Below are 23,834 nucleotides of genomic sequence, written 5' to 3'. Positions count from 1 at the left end.
CTGATGTGATGGTAAATAAATGCACGTACACAGAGGAAATGTACGCTGGGGGGAATTTGATGTCAAGCATGTCAGAGCAGTGGAGTATAAGAAATATGCCTGAATAGGACGCTGCTGCTTAGGAGGAAGGGTGTAAAAATGTTTCCAAGGAGTTGGGACAGCACAGAGCTGCTAGGTGAAGTGAACCTGAACTGCTGAAAAACCAGGGATATGCTTACGGCCAACAGCAATCCTGGATAAAACAGATGGTCCAAGACAAAGCCAGGATATGTCAGGCTCAAGGATGACTCAACTCACTAGGAAGAAGATAGGAACATGGTCAGTTTCAGGGTCTTGGTCTTAACTAAGGTCATTCTGACCCTAAGTACTTTCTCCTTGCCTAGAAAGGCCTCACATCAGCTGGACCTGGGTAACAAGAAATGTGGTACCAAGTTCAACCCAAAGCAACATAACCTGCAAAGCTGGAAAAGAAAAAAAGGACAAAGATACAGGATACACTGACATTCTGGGGCCATCAGTTTAAGAAAGGACAATTCCATTTGCTGGGACTATAAGACCCGAGAGGTTTCGTTACCCAACCTGAACGCTGCTCTCAGAGTTCCATTTCAAAATCAGTGCTCTGACATCTGAGTACTGTATATGTAACTGGAAGCAACTTCCTGGCCTTCTTTTTTCAAAAATTTGTGTCTGGTTTATTTTACTTAGCATAATCACTCTGAGAATCATTCATGCTGCTGCCCGTGTCAACAGTTCATTCCCCATTGCTGAGCTGTTTCCCTTGGTAGAACAGGCCACAGCTTCTCTATTCACTCACCTAGTGATGGGTCCTTCCAGCTGGCAACTGTTACAAATAAAGTCGCTACCTACAAACCTTGCATGGACATACTTTCATTTCTCCTGCGTAAATACCTAGGAGTGGAATGACATAAGTGTATGTTTAGCTTTTAATGAAACGGCCAAACCGGCTTCTGAACTGGTTGTACCATCTTGCATTAATTCTCACCAGCAGTGTCTGAAAATTCCACGTGCTCTACATCTTCACCAACACTCAATATGATCAGTCTTTCTAATTTTAGACATGCTAATGGATGTTAGGTGGTATCTCACGGTTTTAATTTGTTTCCCTCATGACCAATGATATGAAGCATCTTCCATGTGCTTATTGGCCATCTGTATATCCTCTCTGGTGAAGCGCTCAGATCTTTTGCCTACTTTTTATCAGGTTATTTTATTATTGAGTTTTATCACTAGCCATTTTTTAAAAGTCAAACCTTCCCTCCCATGACTAAGCAGTCTCTTTACAATGAGAAAGCATTTCATCACAAAGGCACAAAATTTGTGAAACATCAGACTTCTTGGTTCAACTTGCCACAAGGTTGAAACAACCCTAATTGTGCAAAGAAAAGTCACCAAAACCACAAACTCTACTTTAACCTCAGACCTGTATATTACCAGGAACATAAAATGCTCTTTCATCTTTATGCTCAGCTGACAGTGATTCTGCACTGTCCAACACAGCCGCTGCTAACCATGTCTGACCCTTGAGCACTGGAGATGTGGCTAGTCTAAACTGAAACGTGTTGTAAATGTAAAACAGACTCTGGAATTTCAGTGATTTAGGGTAAAAAAAATGAATGTAAAAGATCTCGTTAATAATTTGTACACTGATTACATGTTGAAGTGATATTCTAGATAATCTGGGTTAAATAAAATATATTATTAAACTTATCTTCACCTGTTTCTTTTTACTTTTTTTTAAAGTGGCTACTAAAAAATATTAAAAACTATACGTGCGGTTTGTGTTATGTTTCTATTGGATAGCACTGACCACAAAGTTTTAAGGCAGACTCTGAAGATAATGTATCTCCAACTGGTAACGGAAAAAATACATATAGTATCTTCCCCGCCCTACTCCTCGGAGGTGTGAAGAGAACAGTGCAAAGGAAGGGACTGAGAAATGGACTCAGGAGTCGTCTGAGGTTGGAGGCCGAGCTCTGTTACTCTCTGCTCTGTGTGACCTTCAATAAGTCATTCACCTTCTGTGGATTTAAGTTTCCCCACCAGCTTTTTGGTTTCTGTTTTTTTAATTCAAAAAGTCAACAAAAGCGTATCATGTGCCTACTTTTTACAAAGCATCATTCTAGAATTGCAGATCTTGAGCTAACAGTTTAATAGAAGGCAAACACACTAACAACTATTATGAAGACAAAATAAAAAGAGCTCCCAGAGAGCAAACCAGCCTGTAGGGCTGGGTGGCGTGTGCATGTGTCAATGTGTTTTAAAAGAGAGAGTACCTTTAAGGACTTACGAAAATCTCCAAGCACTTACAACACTCCTCCTAACTCTAAAATTCTGTGCTCTTAAAAAGCATTCATCATGCTATAGAGTAAGCATTATTATACAGGGAACTGATGACATTTGCTCAGGTCCTCCCCATGAATGTAGTGATACAGTAAGAAGTAAATGACATGCCACGATGAGGTTGTTTTACGTGAAGAAACAATTCTGCAGTACAGCTCAAGCTTAACCAGGACCAAATATTCTCCAACACACACCAACCCCTCAGCCAAAACATACAATTCCCCCACCCCCTCATGTCTTCAGGGTCAATGATTTACCAAGACACCCTGATGCTGTTCATTTGAGCGGCATTTCCATAAACTGGATGTGCATGACAACTACTGTATTTAGGTCACAAACTCACAGAAGAAAAGTCCATCCTGAAAATAAATTTATAAACAATTATGTCATATCATATAAACTGAACTTACAAGCAAACTCCAAGAAGTCTACATACAAGGATTCCCTTGTTCACAGCATCCCTCAGGTAGCATTTAAGGGTAAAAAAAATTGAGGCCCAAGTACTGAACTTAGCTGTCTTTCCTGAGGTATGGAAACTTAACTGCCTAAAGTGTGCTAGGAAATACAAACCATGGTTTTGTTTAAAAAAAAAAAAAAAGCCTAACCCAGCCCAGGATTCTTAGCTGCTCATGGCAAGGAAGGATGTTTTTATGGGAGGGCGCTACTGTTCTCTCAGCCACAAGAGCATAGCATCAGGGGTACACCCCCTAAAAAGCATTCCAGTTTCCCTTAGTCACTCTTCATTCAATAGCTATGAATGTCATCTAAATCTTTTAAAGCTTGTACTTATTCTGTTTGGATTTCCACTTTTAAGGTCAGCATCTTCCCATGTTTCCTAAAAGCTATGATGAGAACTCTTCAACTTGTCCCAAATCTAGCTTAAGAAATAATTTAAGGCCTATCCCCTAGTTTCATTATTCCATATTTTGGTGGAAAGGTTCATATTTGCCTACCCAAGCCCTTCATCGGAAGAGTTTTCAGTTACAGCCCTTCCACACACTTCTCTTTCCCAAAGGAAACAACATAAATGCAAGCAGCATGGTACAGGAGAAAGACTAGATGCGGAGTTGGGAGATGTCTTTTCCAGCCTCAGTTCAACCTCTCATTCTCTGTAGATCTGGACAAGTAACTGAACCTCTCTGGGCCTTGAGGGCTCATCAAAAATGAAAAAGACAAGATGATCTGGAAGTTCTCATCCATACCTTCTGTTTTAACCTGTCCTCCAGCCACTTAATTAATTTTTAGATGCCCTTTTCTGGTGCTTCTCCAATGCTATTATGTATTTTGGACTTGAAGTACTTGTAATAGACTATGTCCCAATAAAAGTAAGTTATGGCTTTACTGCATAAAGCCATAAAGTAAGATTTTTATTTTGACTCTCAAGCTACTTTTTTTTTTTTTTTTTTAAAGAACTTGGCTCATTGAAGGAACATGGTGTTTTTTTTTAATAGATGTTGGGGGTAGGAGTTTAATTAATTTATTTCTTTTTGCTGTGTTGGGTCTTTGTTTCTGCGCGAGGGCCTTCTCTAGTTGTGGCAAGCGGGGGCCACCCTTCATCGCAGTGCGCGGGCCTCTTCACTATCGCGGCCTCTCTTGTTGTGGAGCACAGGCTCCAGACGCGCAGGCTCAGTAGCTGTGGCTCACGGGCCCAGCCACTCGGCGGCATGTGGGATCATCCCAGACCAGGGCTCGAACCCGTGTCCCCTGCACTAGCAGGCAGACTCTCAACCACTGCGCCACCAGGGAAGCCCTCTCAAGCTACTTTTGACATCAAGGATTTATCCCAGAGATATGGGGGCGCGCGGAAGGGGGATGTGGATTAGACATGCTCAGTCACAGGTGAGTTCTTGAGGCTGGATGATGGGTACATGCTGGCTCACTATTCTATCTACTTTTCCATGTCTGAAATTCTGCATAATACAAGGTTGAAAAAAACATCACTGTCAAAGTGAGAAAATAATACCGAACTGGCATTAATACAGGACTCTTTTCTACCATCTCTGGCATAAGGACAATTGCTTTTCCTACCGTTTCCCTTGGGTTGAGATAGAATCTACAAGACATGAAACTAAACAGACGTACTCAAACTTCAGCCAAAATTAAGGAAAATGAACCAGAAAGCAAATTCTTCAACGGATCTCAAGGAACTTATCAGCGAGAAGGTCCGCGGCACAGAGGCCTTGAGCCGTGAGGCACTGGTATGTAGTACAGCATGGAGCTTACTTCCACAGAACTACAGTATGTTTCATACGGTATATTTTCCCTAACTTTTCAACTGCGAAAGTTAAAGCCCTCTGTGACACGGAGAGTGAGGAAATAAGACCCTCCGGCAGGAGGATGCTTCGCAGGGCGTGAAATCAAAACGGAGAGGCAAGGGATATCGAGGGTTAAGAAATCCTGAAGAAAGCAAAATGGGGATCCTCTGGAGAACAGGAGCGGAAAACGTACATCCCAGGGACACCAAAGAACTTGAGCGGTCACGGTGAAGGCCTTTCCCCGTGATCTTTCACCCTCCCGAACGCGCGGAGGGCAGGCCGCGGGGGCCGGGATTCGGCAGGACACGCGGGGGCGCGGGCCGGAGGGCGCCGCGGGGACGGGCGGGCCCGCTCTACCGCAGGGAGGGCGGCACGTTCCGGCGCCGGGAACCCCCCGGCAGCGGCAATGGTGCCTCCCAACGCCGTGGGGTGGGGGGCGCAGGGAGCGGGGTCGCTCGACCGCAGCCCTCACGGGCGCCGGCCCAAACCCCAGCTCCCGCAGACGCCCGTGACCTTCACGAACGGGCCAGCCGGACCGTACTCACCTTCCTCGAGGCTCCAGGAGGCAAATCCCTCCGGGGACCGTCCGCCCCGCCCTCGCCGCCGCCGGCCGAGGCGTGCGTAAGGACGTGCGCGCGCCCGCCCTTTGTCTATGCCGCCTTGACGTGACCCTCGCGTCCAGTCCCCACCCTCCCGTCGTCTAACCTCACGCCCAGTACCCACGCGCTGGCGCGCGCCCGGTCGGGCTGGGCGGGGCCTCGAGGGGCGGGGAGATGGGGGCGGGGCGCCGGGAGATAAGCAGACGGGGCGCCAAGTCTTGGGCCGGGGAACCGGGGAGGCGGGGCGCCAAGGGGAGGGGCGATGGGGAGGCGGGGCTCCGAAGGGCGGGGCGCCGGGGAGACGGGCAGACGGAGAACCGAATGGAGGGCCGAGGAGGCGGGGCTCCGCGTCCCGAGCCCCAAGTGGGCGCGCCCGGTACCCTCCAAGCTGCCACCTGGCGGGCGAGGACCGCTGCCTGGGCCGGGCCAGCTGCTGCAGAGACCGGTACTGTGCGCGCCGGGCCCTGGTCGCCTGCTCCTCGCCTGGCGCGTGCCCCCGAGACTCCTGCTGTGATAAGGGGAGCACTTCCTAAAGAGAGGTCTCCACGCTTCTGAGCTGCGCCAGGGCCCGAACGCTGGCTGCTTCCCGCAAAGAACACTCTTATAGGTTCTGGAGAGAGTGAAATCAGCCCTGATTAGCGAGAAAAGGCTTGAAGTCACCAAATGGCCTTGTCATCTTGGGGCTGTTGTGAGTATACAGTGAGATACAGATCGGTATGGAAAGAACTTAGCTTGCGGCCGGCACGCTCAAGAAATATTAGCTGTCATCACCACCACCATCATCATCCGAGTCTCATTTGCCAACTAGCGAAGCCAAGGAGTTAAAGGGTTGGTGTAGGCATCTCCCTGTTCCCTCGCAGCTGCAACTTTCCAACGTCTACCTCAACTTGTAACTTACCTCTCTGCTAAACTCTAGTTGCTGCCTGCTAGAGTTTGCATGTGTATTGCTCACCATCTCTTTAAACTTCAAACGCCTAACCCAAACCTGTATCATCTGCCCTAAAATTGGTTCTCCTTAAAAAAAAATTAGCCCTTTTCCTTCCTGTTCTTAAAAGATCAAGTCCTCCCTCCTAGTTTATTCTGCACACTGCTGTCAGATTGCCAATCCATGCTAAATGATCTGATAGTAAGGCTTGAGGGTAAAGTCCATATTCTTAGACCTCAAAATCATCATATAAGAATGATGGCTCTGCTCTCAAACACTGGACCGCTCATCCCCATGCTAAATGCTACCACACCTGTGGGACTTATCCCATATTCATTAACTCAATCACTTATCCATTCATTTAACAAATTTTGGTCCCAATGATGCAAAGCCAAACAATGCATGGCTATGTCTAATCTTCAAATAGATTAAGTTCCATAAAAGGAGAAACTGGACATCATCAATGCGAGGCATAGGGCTTTAAAGTGGCCACCACCATCATAAATGCTCTTTGAGTTCTTATATCTGCTCTCCTTTCTTGATCCAGAATCAGTCAAAATGTAGAAGTCATCCATTCACCTGCTTTGCTCATATATATTCATGTTTAAATTTCCTCACAATTCTTACCATACACTACATTTCTTTGTACATAATAATTTTGAAATTTAAAAATGTTTTACACATACTAGAGACTGAACACAAATAGTGTTGACTGATTCTTTGCCCAACCAAATAGTAGACTCAGTTGTTGGATATCAACACACACACACACACACACACACACACACACACATACACACACACACATGCGCGAGAGAATATGTACACGTTCCCTGAGACCATCTCTAAACTTCTTGAGTGCAGGAAGGCAATCAAACTTCTCTCCAAAGCGGAAGCCAATAAGAACCGGGTTAATATAATTCCCTTAGGCTCCAAACTTTTGTTTGCAAAGGTCAGTGATCTGGTCACATCTCTGTCATGGTCATTTCTAGGCATGAGGAATACAAATGGGAGAGAGAAAATGAGCAGGCAGCTTGAAAAGTTAGACACAAAGTAGGTTTACTTACAGAGGAGGCCTCTTGCCTATAGCATGATCAGCTTATATCCAACAGTAAACTCCTTGTCACGGTGAATTGGGACTTTTAGATTATTGTTAAAGGAATTTTCACATTCTAGAATGAATATACTCTCATACTACAAAAATTACCTGAGTAATTTAAAAAACCTGATGAAGGATAGTCCATTAAGAGTAGGGGATCACAGTGTTTAAGAGCTCAGTGAGAAGTTTAATAACCTCCCACGCCGTCCTAACTTTGAACTCATTTCCCAAAATGCGCCTCTGCAATCACTGTGTTTGCTGTGTGTATGTCACACGATGCTATGAACTGGGAAGATACTCCTTTTAAAAGATACTCCTGGACTTCCCTGGTGGCGCAGTGGTTAAGAATCCGCCTGCCAATGCAGGAGACATGGGTTCGAGCCCCGGTCTGGGAAGATCCCACATGCCGCGGAGCAACTAAGCCTGTGCGCCACAACTACTGAGCCTGCGCTCTAGAGCCTGCGAGCCACAGCTACTGAGCCCGTGTGCCACAACTACTGAAGCCCATGTGCCTAGAGCCCATGCTCCGCAACAAGAGAAGCCACTGCAATGAGAAGCCCACGCACCGCAACAAAGAGTAGCCCCCACTCGCTGCAACTAGAGAAAGCCCACATGCAGCAACGAAGACCCAACACAGCCAAAAAAAAAAAAAAAAAAAATGATACTCCTTCCCCCAGCAGAATAATCCCGTTCGTGTGCTGTATAACTTCTCTCCCATCCAAGTCACCTTTATGTGTGCAAAGCCTTTGACATTTATTGAGAGGTGAATCCACAACCAGCAACAGAGATGCTCATTTCCAAGCCCCTAGAGAAAAGGCCAAATTAAGCAAAAGTTGGGTTCTTTTTGAAAAATGTTTTCATTGTGGTGAAATACACATAAAATTGACCATCCTAAGCACTTCTAAGCGTACAGTTGAGTAGTGTTCAGTATATTCACGTTATTGTGCACTCAATCTCTAGAAATTTATCATTTTGTAAAAAGAAAACTCTGTATCCATTAAACAAATACTCCCTAATCTTTTTCCCCCAGCTCCAGGCAACCAACCATTCTACTCTCAATTTCTATGACTCTGAGTACTCATATCTCATATAAGTGAAATTATACAATATTTGTCTTTTTGTGACTGGCTTATTTCAATTAGCATAATGCCCTCCAGCTTCATCCAGAATTTCCTTCCTTTTTAAGGCCGAGTAATATTCCACTGTATGTGTAGACCACAGTTTCTTTACCTGGTCATCCACTGGTGGGCATTCGAGTTGCCCCCACCTTCTGGCTACTGTGAATAATGCTGCTGTGACGTGAATGTACAAATATCTGAGTTCCTGCTTTCAGTTCATTTGGTTATATACCCCAAAATGGGATTGCTGAATTGTGTGGTAGTTCTCTTTTTAACTTCGGGGGAACCACCATTTGAGATGCTATTCTTTGACATATGAGTCTGGAGTTGGGAGGAGAGATCCAGGCTAGTAATATAAATTTAAGAATCCTCGGAATATGGATGATATATGTGTTGGATCAGATTAATACAAGGACACTCGGTCTTAAGTAGGACTTTGCAGTTAAGAGCAAAATGAAGACAAGCTTCTCAGTTTGTATCCACACTGTGGTCCTCAGTGTGAATATACACAGACTCAATTCTGCCAATTCACAGCAGGATGATCCGGCTCTGGGGATTGCTCTGTAGTAATCAAGCCAACAGGAGACACTGATAATAAGATAAGGCTTATTTCTTAATTTAGGTGGCTAATTGAAAATGCTTAATTCACTAGAATAGTAGAATAATATAACTGGGATAATAGAATCCATAGGTCAGTTCATACCCTTAGCGGTAGGAAATCTACTTGGGGAACCAAATCAATACCAATAGGTTGCTGTTGACGATAACAAAAAGAAGAAGGAAGGAAATGTGTGACTGTAAAGGCTCTGGCAATCTGATACACCCCGAAATTCTACTTGTACAGCATTCTACCTGCCACGTAGCTGAAAAATGCTTGGTTGAGCAAAGCATCCTCTTGGATGAATACGGGAAACTACTCCTCTTCGCCAGGCTCCCCATTTTCTAAAATTCACACCCATCAGCCATTATCACCTCCATTAAGGCTCTCCATTTTCTAAAATTCACACCCACCAGTCATTATCACCTCCATTAAGACAATGGGCTGCCTTCCAGAGAGTCTCAAGAAAAGAAAAGGGGAGCTTCAGTTGCTTTAATTCAAAAAGTCTAGTGGAAATTACATATGTAAATAAGGCCACTTAAGCTGACTAAAATGCAATTTCTGGCAAACATCTGCTCAGCTTGTAGGGACTCATGATAGCGGGCAACTCCAACAGGAAGTGGTCTCTGATTTCTCCCTCGTGTCCCCTAACACTCTTAGTTCCCTGACCAGAGATTGAACACACGCCCTCCTTCCCCTGGCAGTGAAATCACAGAGTTCTAACCACTGGACAGCCAGGGAATTCCCTGTTCATTTTTATTATCTATTTATATGGCTGGCTTCCCTCACTGGACTGTGATTTTTTTTTTTTTTTTTGCAGTACGCGGGCCTCTCACCGCTGTGGCCTCTCCCGTTGTGGAGCACAGGCTCCGGACGCGCAGGCTCAATGACCCTGGCTCACGGGCCCAGCCGCTCTGCGGCACGTGGGATCCTCCCAGACCGGGGCACGAACCCGTGTCCCCTGCATCGGCAGGCGGACTCTCAACCACTGCGCCACCAGGGAAGCCCTGGACTGTGATTTTTTTAAATTCATCTTTCCATCCCTAGTAGTTAGTATCTGGCACATAGCACTTGCTCAATCAATGTTTGTTGAATGAGTAAAAACTACACAATGTAACCATCAGAAACTTGACAAATTATTTACGCAGTTAATGAAATCATGAAATGAACTAGTACTGAATGCATGAAATTTGGTAGACAACACACATTGTGTGTGGGGAAAAATAGTAAAAGGGGTTCTTAACAGCAGAAAGATCAGAGCTCAGTGAATGGAAATATTACCCAGATAAGAAAGGGTGTTATAAATTAGACCAGTTTATCTTAGTCTGGAGTCTTCAGAGGTCAAGAGGGTCCTGAGCCACTTTCATTTTTTTTGAGATTATCACTATGAAAAAAGAATTACAGGATTAATATTGTGACATATAGTACATGTGCATATTTCCAAAATCAACAATTCTAACAGAAAAGGGGGCATTGAGCACAGTTGTGCAATTTACAAGATAAGGCTTTATAAAACACCAAATATTAATTCAAAGTGCACTACAGGCTTGCAAAATTCACAGATGATGATGAATAGCATCTTCTTTCAATCCTGTTAGCTATGGCTGTGGTGGCATGTATAACATCATTGGAGATAATATCAAAAACCTAGATTCCAGGTCCCCATAATTGTGAGACCAGACCCACATGGTCTTCCAGACTTCCGCTCCCCAGTGGTGAGTTCTGACATGAGTAGTACTTTTTCAAAGGCTCATTGATGAGAGTTTAGAAACCTTAATTTCATTACAAATGTATTACAACACATTTCTAGGGGTAAGTCACCTTTATAGCTGGCTACTTACTTTTTCTGTTGACACTGATGAAATAAAAATTCACATTTTAAGGCAGACATAAAATTGAAATAAAATAAAACAAAAATAAACAAAAATGGAACATAAAATAGAAAATAAACAAAAAGTTAAACATAACATATAAAATAAATATAAACAAAAAACCCCACAAAATTTAAACATAAAATCTGTCCTTTGAGGCCTCTTCTCTCCCCGCCAGTGTGCACTGTGCATCTGTTTTATAAGTTAACCAGACCTCTCCGATGGCAGAAATACTTGCCACATAGATCCATTTTTCTTCTTCTGGCGCCAGCCATGTAACTCCTTAGAAGATAACATTCCTTCCTCAATCTTGTAAGGGGTCATAATGACCCACCACTCACCTTGTATGTGCCGACACCTTTGGTGAGCTTTCTGTACAATGCCAATATATTGTTTCCCTTAAAGACAGTGATTGGTGTAGAACAGACTGGTCAGATGACCTGGGGAGACACTAGGCCACACCTAATGGAAGTTCTTAGCTTAAATACTGACTTATGACCTTATTAATGCTACTAGCTATATTATTGATACTTGTATTCTGCCGATTTTACAAGATTATTGTTTCTTGCAAATGTGTGACTGAGTCTCAAATAAAGTTAATGATTATTAGGTGACTTGAAATGATTGATGAACTATATAGTTCTATAAGATCAACGACTGTAATATATTGTAACTCTAGATAAGGGAAGAAGCAAGAAGAGGGAACCATTTCCTGGACCACAAGAGACTAGTAAGACTGGCGATCCAGAGGCTCTGAGCTACTATGAACAGGACCAGATGCAGTAATAGCACATTGAGAGGCCCATCAAGAAAATCCTCGCCCGACCTGGGAATGAGCATTCCTGGTGACGTGAGACAAACTGGTCATGAAATGCTTCCCAAACCTTGGTCGAAATTAAGACTGCAAGGGAGGGGACCGTAAGATAAAGAATGCTGCCCACCATCCAGTTCTACAAGAGTCAGGTCATTAGCCACTGCAGTCGCTGACCTACAGGACACCCTGAAAGGAATTCTGGGGGAAGGTCAGTATGAGGCACTTTGTGCTCTGGGAAAACTGGCCAAACTGGCCCGGAGGCAGTTAGATATTTTCAGGAGAAAATTTTATGAATCCAGTTTCTTGCATCTTCCCGTACTTAGAAAAGCACTAAAACCATTAACGAAGATATCTGTTCATCGTGAACAGCAGTAACCTTCTACCAAGATGATTGCGTGGCTGCATAAGCCATTTGCCAAAATCACACATATACTGGCTTTCCCCTTTACCTCTTCGAAAGAGTCCTCAGAGCCTTCTAAAAGACTGTCTCCTGGGTTATAATCCTCAGGTTGGCGTGAATAAAATTTTCCATTTCTTTCTTAGATTGACTTTTTTTTTTTTTTTTTTTTTTGCGGTACGCGGACCTCTCACCACTGCGACCTCTCCCGCTGCGGAGCACAGGCTCCGGACGCGCAGGCTCAGCGGCCATGGCTCACGGGCCCAGCCGCCGCGCGGCATGTGGGATCTTCCTGGACCCAGGCACGAACCCGTGTCCCCTGCATCGGCAGGCGGACTCCCAACCATTGCGCCCCCAGGGAAGCCCCAGGTTGACTGTCGATTAACTTTTTCATGGACAAGTCTTACCAGCTTTAATTTCAGAGAGCATTCGTTCCCCAATCCTGACAACATACCCTGTGGGGACCACCTACCCTATACCCGATCATCCCTTAATGGAGTCAGGACTAGAGGCAGGTATAGGGATGGGGACGAATGGGGGCGGTCACAATAGCATCCCTTTTCAGATGAGGAAGTTGCAGCTGTGTTCACACTGTCCCTGGAAGCCTGTGTGTTTGGCTGCCTCTCTCTTTACGATGTTAACCACCTGGTTGTTTTACAGAGTGAATTGGCCAGGGCAGGCCCTTTAGGGAGAAAAATAAAAAGAAGGTTGCTTGCTCGACCACTATGACTGCATTTATATAGCCAGCCACTGGCACAAACAATTGTAGCCCAACAAGTCAAGGATCAGAGCAGATAAAGACTTTTTGAAAAGCATGGTTATTTAAAATTTTTCATCCATGAACGATAAACTGAGGAAATGAACAAACTCTGAAAAGAGATTAAAATCTTCCAAAGCCTAAAGATCTCAGAATATTGTAAACTGAAGCTAGAAGCATACTTGGCATACTTGGCACAAATACTCATGTATTATACCAACCCATACATTCTGGGCGTCTCAGTGGTGGCCAGGCTCGGGGACTGCAGTGTACATGGCAGGCCTGTCCCAGCCTCCCCAGACCTGAGGGAGTTGTTGACTGAAATAAAACCCCACGACGTGAGAGCCGTTTCAGCTTTATTGGGGAACTTATTAAGGACTATAGCCTGGGAGACAGCCTCTCAGATAGCTCTGAGGCACCTGCTCCGAAGAGATAGGATCAGTATACGTGTGATTTTGGCAAAAGGGTATGTGCACTCAAGCCTACATCTCAGCAGAAGGTTACTGCTAGTTACAAAGAGCAGGTGCCTCAGTTAATGATTTTAGTGCTTTTCTAAGGAGAGGAAGATGCACGAATCCAGGTTCATAAAAAATGTCTCCTGCAATATTTCTAACTATCTAAGGGCTCATTTGGCCTGTTTTCGCAGAGCACGAAGTGCCCCAACCTGGTCTTCGCCCTGAATTCCTTTCAGAGTGTGTTGTAGGCCAGCGACTGCACTGGCTAATGACTTGATTCTTGTAGAGCTGGATGGTGGGCAACATTCTTTACCTTACGGGAGGCACAGTTCAGTCAGCAGTTTCAATACGGGGTAGTAAATACAACAGGGAAAGTGTGGGTGGCCATGGGAGCAAAGGTCAGCCTTCTGGGCCTCAGTAAATTACGGCTTGAAAAAAACGGTACTAAACCATTAATTTTTTAAAGTCTACCTACTTTAAGGTAGACAAACTTGTCCCTGCCTCTTATCTGCTGAAGAGGGGAAAGGTCAAGTGTTTACAACTTGAAAATACTTTAACAAATATTTCTCTTGGCCAAAGTTGAAGCAGCAAGACGATTCCCAGTTACCAGAAAACGAGACCTTTCCAAACAGGGAGGGAAGTAAAAGAGCCTGTTTCTGCGCTGCATCCTCCTGCCTTAATGCAAAGAACCCCTCCCTCACCCCTCCTACCCTCCACACCATCCTCACGGACACTCTCTGCCAGGCCTTTGAACAAATTATATAGAAAAGCTTTGTTTGCATTTCTTCTGTTTCCACACTCCAAAAGCTTTCCTGCAGAGGGTGAAGGGCGCCATCGGTGGCATCTTCCTAAAGGAAATCTCATCTCTTTGGTCTACTTCCTGACCTTGTGAGACAAGAATGCAAGGCATTCAAGGCTTACTGGACGACTAGGAGTTGCGTCATTCCTGTCTGCCCACTGTGATGCAGGAGCTGTAAGGGTCTGAGATGGGCTCCAGGGGAGAGAGGAAAGGCGCACGTCCTGGGCAAGAGATTCAAGCTTTGCACATAAAAAGTATCCCCGAGGGCTCTGTCTGTGGGCCCTCGCCGAGTTCAGTTTCATTCCGATGAGCAGGACTGTGAAGTAGGCGCCAAGCAATAATTCTGACCTTGATCATCGTCCCTCGAAAGCTCTGAACACACTCTAAAGAGGAGTAGGACTGGATGGTGCCCCCGGCCTCGGGGGGCCTCGCGGCAACACCGCGCGAACGTGTTGTCCTTTCCGCCAGCACCGGGCAAGTGACACGCGGCGCTTCAAGGACAGACCCCAGGCATCCAAGGCTATGCGCATCTGCAACACCTTCTGGAATCCCAGCCCGCGCGCCCGCACCGCGCCTCGCAGGAGGACCCCGGCCCCGCACACTGCTCCCGGCGCCCGAGGGGTGTGAAGACGCCTCCCGGGATCCCGGAGTCCTGCCCGTGGCGGGGCAGCCCGGAGCCTAGAGGCTTGGCTCTGGCGAGCTGGGCTGTGCAGGGCGCGCGCAGCTGGACCCGCGGCAGGAGTCCTCCTCTGAGTTTCCGCCCACAGCATCTTCAAATCTGTGCACCGACGTCAGCGAGGGCCCCTTGGTATCTGCGAACACCACCCGCTTTCTGGGTCTCCGGGCTTCAGGAGGCGATGCCAGGCAGGAGCGGAAGGATGACCGGGGACGCAGCTCCTCTGGGACGGTCCGTGGGGCGCTGCTGCGGGGATGCGCTGCGGCGGACGCACAGGTGCATGGGGCGGCGCGCGGGTGACCCGGCAGCACCGGGACCTTTGAACAGAGAAGGAAGGGCTTTCTGATGACAGGGCAGAAGGGCCAGGCATTCTCAACTGCAGCCCGCCTACCCCCTTCCCCTCGCCCCATCACTGCACTTCTCCTCCCCTGGGTCGCCGGCCCACACGTGTCGGATGAAAGTGGATACAAAGAAGCGCAGGCAGGAAGGGGCAGAGCGTTGCGCGCCCAGGGAGCTCCCAATTCCTGGACGCAGGAGCGCTTATCCCACTCGGGTCTGGGCAGCAGCGGTGGCAGAGAGGTCTCTCCTCTTGTCTGAGACCAGGTTCCCCAGCAAGAACTATTTATATGCTCCTGACACCCCAAGGGCCAGCCGCACTGAGGCACCGGCCCGGGACGCAGCCAATCAGGCCTTTCATGTCTTAAACACTTGGTTGGGGAAATGAAAAGGTGACAAGAAGCGTGACTCAGACACTCTGCGCAGGCGTTGGCACTCTGTCCCTGACCAGGCAGGCTTAGGGTCACCTGTGATAGGGAGAGGAAGGACGGTGATGAGACTGAACCCCTTTCAGCTGTGAAAGACAGGCTTCCAGTTCCAGGAGTGAGAAGTTTCCCCAGGGTTCCCACGGCACTCTCTCTCCTCTGCTTCTGTGAGAGTCAGCCTTGCTGCTTTTCCTTACGCTACTCCAAGCTACCCACTTTCTGGCCGCTTTTCTCCACCATGGTTTCCTCCCAATCACACTTCCGTTACTGCCTTCTCTCTCCATTTTGGATTCTGTGTTGATGTACTACTCGATACAGGTGTGATCCAAAGAGACGGGGGGGTCATTGGGTGTGGCACTCATTGACCAATACTGAGAGCTGGCACAGAGCCCTGGGCAATGATTTCCGGTTCAGTCCGTTGTGGCTGGAGTTACAGGGTCATAGAATACAAAGTACATCCATAACGCATCCCACCTGTGTACCTGGATGGCACTCGCGGGCTTTGAGCCTCTGCTGGATCAGATTGTCTCAGGTGGTGGACCAGTTTCCTGGGGTTCTAGTTCGTGGGTCACCCATCCGGAGGGCATGGGATTTGATTTTATCTCAATTGCACCCCTCCTACCATCTTGTTGTGGCTTCTTCTTTGTCTTTGGATGTAGGTTATCTTTTTTTGGTAGGTTCCAGTGTGTGTTTTTTTTCTTTGTCGATGGTTGTTCAGCAGTTAGTTGTGATTTTGGTGTTTTTGTAAGAATAGGAGCTCACGTCCTTCTACTCCAACATCTTATCTCTTTCCTGGGGTTCTTACCTTGGGCATCCTTCTCAGTCTCCTTTGCAGACCCAGTATACTCTCCCTACCCCTTAGGCTTTAATGTACCCCAAGTCCTCAGCCCTCACATTTTTCACTTTATACCTTTTTCTTGGATGTCTTTATCCGATTTTGACAATAGTCAATTATTTTCCTATGCTAACTCCCAAGTCTCTGTCGTTAGCCTGCACCTTTCTCTTGTGCTCCAGACTCCTAGATAATAATGCACTTCTTGATCTGGGTGGTGGTAAGTCAGGTATGTTCTTTGTGTAACTTTCTGTATGTATGTTCTACTTCAATCAATCAAAAGTTTATTTCAAAAAAAAAACAGCAAGAAAGTAAAGTTGTTGGTTATAAAGTGGTTTGGAGATTTTATTCTTACAAAAATGGCCTCAGAGTACATATAGGCAATGTGCGTTTTTCATATTAGTGTATTATAGATGTAGCCTATTTTCCACCCTGGTGCATGGGAGTCCATCATATGGGTCCACCATACTCTACTATTGACATTTAAGGGATTCTCAATGTTTTTGGCTAATAAAATAGTCCAACCAACATTCTTGTATACATACATTTTTGTACATGTGTGAGCATTTCTCCTTGACAGATATTTAGAATGAGTACTGTTAGTTCAAAGGTACACATTAAAAATTCTGTTAAGTATGGCCAACCTGCCTCCAGAGAGGCTGAATACATTTATAATTTCACCAATAACCTTGAAGAATTACCCTTTTTCCATACCTTCACCATCACTAAAAATGATCAAACTTTAAATATTTGCCAATATGATAGGTGAAAAACAGTATCTCATGATTGTTTTGATTATATTTTTAAACAAAAATGGTATGTATTATTTTTTCATGTATTTATTGGTCATTTCCATTTCCTTCTCAATCAAATGCATATTCCAACCTTTGGCCAATTTTTATAGTAAGCCATTTGTATATTTTTAAATTAAGTCATAGTAGCTCTTAGGTTAATAAATGACATTGGCAAGTGGGCTATCTAGCTGGAAGAAAATAAAGGTAGACCACTACCTCACACCAAAAATAACTGCAGAATTTAATTAAAAAAATATCAGTCATAAGAAAGGATTATCGGAGAATATTTGTATAGTTTTGGGGTGGGAGAAATTCTGTATGGCTAATGACACCATAAAAAAATCAACAAACAAAAGACTAGGAAAATGTATTTGGAAATATTTGACCAACCAAGGTGATGTTACTTCTTCTTGAGTCAGTTTTGATCCTTTGTATTTTCTTAGAAAATCAGCCATTCTTCTAAACTTTAAATTTAAACTTAATGATGTGAAGTTGGGCATAGTGTTTTATTAATTTTTTAAAATTTCTGTGTTATCTGCAGTCCTTTTATTATACTTAATATACTTTATTTGTGTTTTCTATTTTTTTCATGATCAGACTATGTTTCCTTTAATTTTTTAGGCAGTGATTTTCTTTTTGTACAGCTCGTTATCTTTTGTTTTCATTTTATGATTTCCCTTTTTCTTTTTCTATAATACTTTGTTTCTACTTTCTTCAGCAGAATACTTTATTTCATTTATTTGCAATCTTTTATGTTTTCCAAGAAATGCATTTAAAAGTGTAAATTTTCCACAAAGACAACCTGTACATTTTTTTTTAACTGTACATTTTTATACACAGTACTCTTATTGCCATTTACTTTTAAATAGGTTCTAATTTCCATTTCAGTTTTCTCTTTGACACAAGAATTATTTTGAAGAGTGTAATGGAAATTTCTAATTGGGGGGAGGATGTATTCTTCAAGTTGCTTTTGTGCTGTATTGTGGGTCATCCTTCCTTCCTTATGAAACTAATACTTTTGGATCCCTACTGTGTGCTAAACATTGTGTCAGGTGCTCAGGTACAAAGGTGAACAAAACTGGCAAGGTTGCTGATCATCTTGGGGTTTAATTTCTAGCATTCAGAAAATGTGGAATTTATTGAGCTTTTCTTTGTTGGCTAGTATGTGAACAAATTTTCTTAAAAAAAGCAAGTGTTTTCTCAGTTTGTTCAAATGAGGTTCCCCAATTTGATCTTCAGATTCTGAGAAAGGAGAGTTCAAGTCTCCTATGAGGTTTGCGTTTTTCTCAAATCCGTATATTCTCCAACAGTTTAGGGTTCATATCATTGTAACACTGTCTTACTCGGTGTGTGAAGACTCATCACTATTATATCTTCTAAGTGATTTCATCCCATATCAATGGATGATAAAATTCTTTATCCTATCTAGTCTTTTTCGCCTTGGAGTCTATGTTGATAATTCTATAGATACCTCTATTTTGCTTTGTCAGTATCAGTCTGTTACAGCTTTGCTTATTTCCCTGTTATCCACTTTTCCACTATTTTAAGTGTCAAGTTACTGTAGGGGAACAGAACGTAGCTGGACTGTGCTTTTCTAGATTTGGCTTCTTTTTTTCTTGTACTTTCAGTAAGTGTTTTCATGACCTACCTTGTGTAAATTTGTTTTCCTCTGTTTGTATTGGCTGCTGCCAAGCTCAGCATGATCCTGGCACTGCTATCAAAGCTTATGTAGATGGCAAGAGCAGTTTCACAGGCAATTTTTAAAAATTAATTTATTTATTTTTGGCTGAGTTGGGTCTTTGTTGCTGAGCATGGGCTTTCTCTAGTTGCAGCGAGCTGGGGCTACTCTTCGATGCGGTACGTGGGCTTCTCATTGCGGTGGCTTCTCTTGTTGCAGAGCACGGGCTCTAGGCACGGGCTTCAGTAGTTGTGGCACGTGGGCTCTAGAGCACTGGCTCAGTAGTTGCGGCGCACGTGCTTAGTTGTTCCACGGCATGTGGGATCTTCCCGGACCAGGGCTCGAACCCATGTCCCCTGCATTGGCAGGTGGATTCTTAACCACTGTGCCACCAGGGAAGCCCCAAAGCAGCTTGATTTTTACAAGATTCCATTGCTTTCCCCCCACTAGTCATAATATTATAAATTTTTGGTCTTTTAACATTCACTAAAAAAAACTTGCAGGCTTCCCTGGTGCCGCAGTGGTTAAGCATCCACCTGCCAATGCAGGGGACACGGTCCGAGCCCTGGTCTGGGAAGATCGCACATGCCACAGAGCAACTAAGCCCGTGAGTCACAACTACTGAGCCCACGTGCCACAACTACTGAAGCCCATGCGCCTAGAGCCCGAGCTCTGCAACAAGAGAAGCCACCAAATGAGAAGCCCGTGCACCGCAAGAAAGAGTAGCCCCAGGGCTTCCCTGGTGGCGCAGTGGTTGAGAGTCCGCCTGCCGGTGCGGGGAACACGAGTTCGTGGCCCGGTCTGGGAGGATCCCGCGTGCCGCGGAGCGGCTGGGCCCATGAGCCATGGCTGCTGAGCCTGCGCGTCCGGAGCCTGTGCTCCACAACGGGAGAGGCCGCAGCAGTGGGAGGCCCGTGTACCAAAAAAAAAAAAGAGTAGCCCCAGCTCGCTGCAACTACAGAAAGCCCGCGAGCAGCAACAAAGACCAAACGCAGCCAAAAATAAATAAATAAATAAAACAAAAAAACTTGCTTAATTCCTTCCTTTTTCTTTTCAGTTGAGTAATTCCACAACCATTTCCTCCTGAATTTTTTAATCCCACAAAACTAATTTGCCCCTTAAAAATCAGGATCAAATTGGGTCATCAGATCTAGTATATGCCTTGAATTACCACATGCAAATTGATGGTCTCATTCATCACCATGTCCAGACCCCCAGCTCTTCTGGTTAATTCATTAAATGGAGCAGGTTCATTTTAAAGGTCACTGAAGTCTAAGCCATCAGTGGTTGGCTGTGAATCACAAGCAGTGAGGAAAGCCCAGGTTCCCATCTGAGAGAGGACAGGGCTATACATTTCTTAGAGGCTCCCAGGGATGGAAATTCCATGGGTCTCTTGTTTGCTGTCAGCTTGGGGTGGTAAAACAAAATACCATAGACTGAGTGGCTTAAACAATATTTATTTCTCATAGTTCTGGAGGCTGGAAGACTTGGGTCACAGTGTCAGTGCAGATGGGTTCTGATGAGAGCCCTCTTCCTGGCTTGTATATGGCTGCCTTCTTGCTGTGTCCTCACATGGTGGAGAGAAAGAGGACTTTGGGCTCTTCATCTTCTTGTAAGGGCACTAATCCCATCATAGGGGCCCCACCCTCATGACCTCATCTACACCTAATGACCTCCCAAAGACTCCACCTCCAAATACCAACACCTGGAGGTACTGGAGCTTCAACACATGAATTTTGTTGGTGCAGTGGTGGGGACATAAACATTCAGTCTGTAACATTGCCCAGTCTACAATTTTATCTTCCTTGTAGTCTAGAGACTTCCTCATGTTCAGAGAACACTTCTTTTGCTGTGTAAGTAATTATATTACTGTTTAGTCCTTTTAAAGAATGAACTATTTAGCATTACTCTAAAAATCCTTCTTTATATTTTTTTTAACAGAGGGATTGAGTAACTTTTTTTTTTTTAATTTAAAAATTTATTTATTTTTGGCTGCATTGGGTTTTCGTTGCTGCACGCAGGCTTTCTCTAGTTATGGTGAGCAGGGGCTACTCTTCTTTCTGGTGTGCAGGCTTCTCATTGCGGTGGCTTCTCTTGTTGCAGAGCACAGGCTCTAGGCACGCGGGCTTCACTAGTTGTGGCACATGGGCTCAGTAGTTGTGGCTCATGGGCTCTAGAGCACAGGCTCAGTAGTTGTGGTGCACAGGCTTAGTTGCTGCATGGCATGTGGGATCTTCCTGGACCAGGGCTGAAACCCATGTCCCCTGCATTGGCAGGCGGATTCTTAACCACTGTGCCACCAGGGAAGCCCCCATCACTTTCTTTACTCCACTTCCACCTTACAAAATTGTTCTACATTATCCTGTACCAATGAATGGCATTGTTGTTTTCACAGTTACCCAGATCAGATGGGTAGCCAGCCTCCTCTCTCTCTCTTTTTTAAAAAAATATTTACTTTCTTATTTCTTTTAGCTGTGCTGGGTCTTAGTTGCGGCATGCACGTGGGACCTAGTTCCCTGACCAGGGATTGAACCCAGGCCCCCTGCATTGGGAGCTAGCCACTGGACCACCAGGGAAGTCCCAGCTTCCTCTCTCTTTTACTCAGATTCCTGCCCACCTCCAATCTAAGTGCTCATCCCCTTCTCTCAGGCTTGCTCTTTGCTAACATTCTTTTTCAAATCTGCAGCGTTACTCTGTATTCCTTCTAGTTCCTCCCTGAAATGTTTGCATTCGTGTTTTATCTCCATGAGGATGGTCGGTTTCCAGCCTGTGTCTATTAGTTCCACCATCTGGAGGACCTGCGTCTCTGTTATCTGTTCCCCCTTTGTTTTTTTTCCATTTATGGCCAGTTATCTCTATGTTAGATATTGTATTTGAAAAATTATGTATAGAAATCATTTAAGGCCTAGGATGTTCTCTTTCCTCAGAGATGATTTTAGTCCTATCAGGTGCCTGGATTGCTTTAATCCAATTTACGAGTTTGAAATTTTCAGGACCATCCACTGGATTCAAAGCTGGCCTAAAATCTCTGTGTGAGGGGTTGGTGTGCTTCTAATTCACCTGCACTTGTAGAGTCCTGATACTGAATGAAGGGTGGTTTACCAGAACTCTCAACCTTCACAGGCCCTGGACTCTAACTTTTTCTGTTACCGAACCCATGTCCAGCTGCTTGCCGCTCAAAAGCCAGTTCTCGAGAGAGACAAGTGTTGGTAGGAAAGGAAAGGTTGCTTTATTTCAGAGGCGACCAACCAGGGGGGAGGGTGGACACCTGTCCAAAGGCCGACTCCCCGCCCCCCCAACAATCAGGGAGCCAGAGCTTTTTTTTAGAAGATGTTGAGGGTTGGAGTTTATTAATTAATTAATTTATTTTTGCTGTGTTGGGTCTTCGTTTCTGCGCGAGGGCCTTCTCTAGTTATGGCAAGCGGGGGTCACTCTTCACCGCAGTGCGCAAGCCTCTCATTATCGCGGCCTCTCTTGTTGCGGAGCACAGGCTCCAGACGCGCAGGCTCAGTAGTTGTGGCTCGTGGGCCTAGTTGCTCCGCGGCATGTGGGATCCTCCCAGACCAGGGCTTGAACCCATGTCCCCTGCATTAGCAGGCAGATTGTCAACCGCTGTGCCACCAGGGAAGCCCAGGGGGCCAGAGCTTTTATAGACAGAGGGAGGGGGCTACATGCAGAAACAGCACAGTCAGCTCTGACAGTCATCATGAAATTGGTCATGTGGTGGCCTGACCAGTGTCATCTCGATTGTTTTAGGTACAGTTAATCTTCAGTTCCAGGGTCGGTTTGTTTCCGTTTCTTTGAGGCCAATTCTTGGAACTGTGGCAGCTTATGTCATGGCTACAGCCTGGTCATCATGGAGTTAACTTCTTCCATCTGGTGGGGGTTTCAGTATCTACAAGACAGCTCATAGGACATGGCTCAGAATATTATCTATGGCCCTTAAGGAGGAACTAAAGATCCTTAACTATGCTTAATGACTAAACTGTTATTATTTGGTCTCCTTTGACTCTTTTCCTCTGTTTCTGCATTTTCTCACTTCTCTGATTAAACTTATTCTTCAGCTAAAGTTTTTCCACAGACAAAAGGTAGGCTGAGGACATGGGGTGGGGGGCAGGGAAGGACCAAACTGCTCCGTTTCAGTTCCACCAGGCCAGGGATGCTTAGCCTCTTCTGTCCCTTTGGCAATCTGATGAAGCTGTGGACGCCTTCTCAGAACGATGGTTTTAAAAACATAAAATATGTAGAGAACAAAAAATAAAAGAAGAAAATAGAAAAAAATTAAAGGGGAAAAAATATACAGAGTTACAGAGGAAGCCCGTTAAATTGAAATACAATTAACAAAACATTTATAAAAACCTTGTGATAGAGTCATATGTGTGCTTCCTTATTAGAGCATTAAATAGCAAGTTCAAGCAGCAGGTCTGAAAGTGACTGCAATTTAGAAATAGTGATGAATGTAAATGACATTTTGTTTTTTGGCCGCGCCATGCGACATGCAGGATCTTAGTTCCCCAAGGAGGGACCAAATCTGTGCCTCCTGCAGTGGAAGCGCAGAGTCTTAACCACTGGACCGCCAGGGAAGTCCCTAAACATTTTGAGATACATACAGCTGTAAATGTGGTGGGAAAATAGCTGATTTCTGTTGGTGACAAAGTCACAGGCATGCACACATCACTGAGGCTTGTGGCCTAGACTCATAATAGAAAATCTAAGCTTCATTTCGAGGTTAGTGAAAAGAAAATGTAATTTTTTTCTTAACCAAGTTCACAGACCCCTGAGTTGACCTGTCTGTGAACCCCAGATTTAGGGTCACCGCGTTTGCTATAGGAAGCGCACTGCTGTTTCACAGTTACCATGTCGCCTTGGCAACGCTAGACTCACTCACCTGTCCTGACTTGTTTTCCTCTAGACCTTGTGCAACAATTTCTCACCAGCTCATTAGCCATCTGATGTTTTTAGAAAAACGCTTTTTCTATTTTATCCAGTGTATAAATTGTCTTCAGCGTGAGAGTTGCCCACGGAGATGCCGGCCCATCGCCTTG

General features: G+C 45.1%; 1 protein-coding gene across 2 annotated transcripts in view; it reads right to left on the bottom strand.

The window, feature by feature from the left end:
* The window catches only part of GPAT4 (glycerol-3-phosphate acyltransferase 4), a 31,357-nt gene extending 26,086 nt beyond the window's left edge, over nt 1-5,271 (bottom strand). For both annotated transcript variants that reach the window (XM_027122901.1, XM_027122904.1), the window contains exon 1: nt 5,162-5,271. The gene's annotated coding sequence lies outside the window, so the exon portion shown is untranslated. The remainder of the gene's footprint in view (nt 1-5,161) is intronic.
* Between the last annotated feature and the right edge of the window lie 18,563 nt (nt 5,272-23,834).

This window comes from Aethalodelphis obliquidens, unplaced genomic scaffold (assembly GCF_003676395.1).
Source record: "Aethalodelphis obliquidens isolate GAN/ISIS:26980383/991018 unplaced genomic scaffold, ASM367639v1 scaffold25, whole genome shotgun sequence".
Lineage (NCBI taxonomy): Eukaryota > Metazoa > Chordata > Mammalia > Artiodactyla > Delphinidae > Aethalodelphis > Aethalodelphis obliquidens.
Note: the sequence above shows the minus strand (reverse complement) of the source record. Positions and strands in the feature narration are given on the sequence as shown.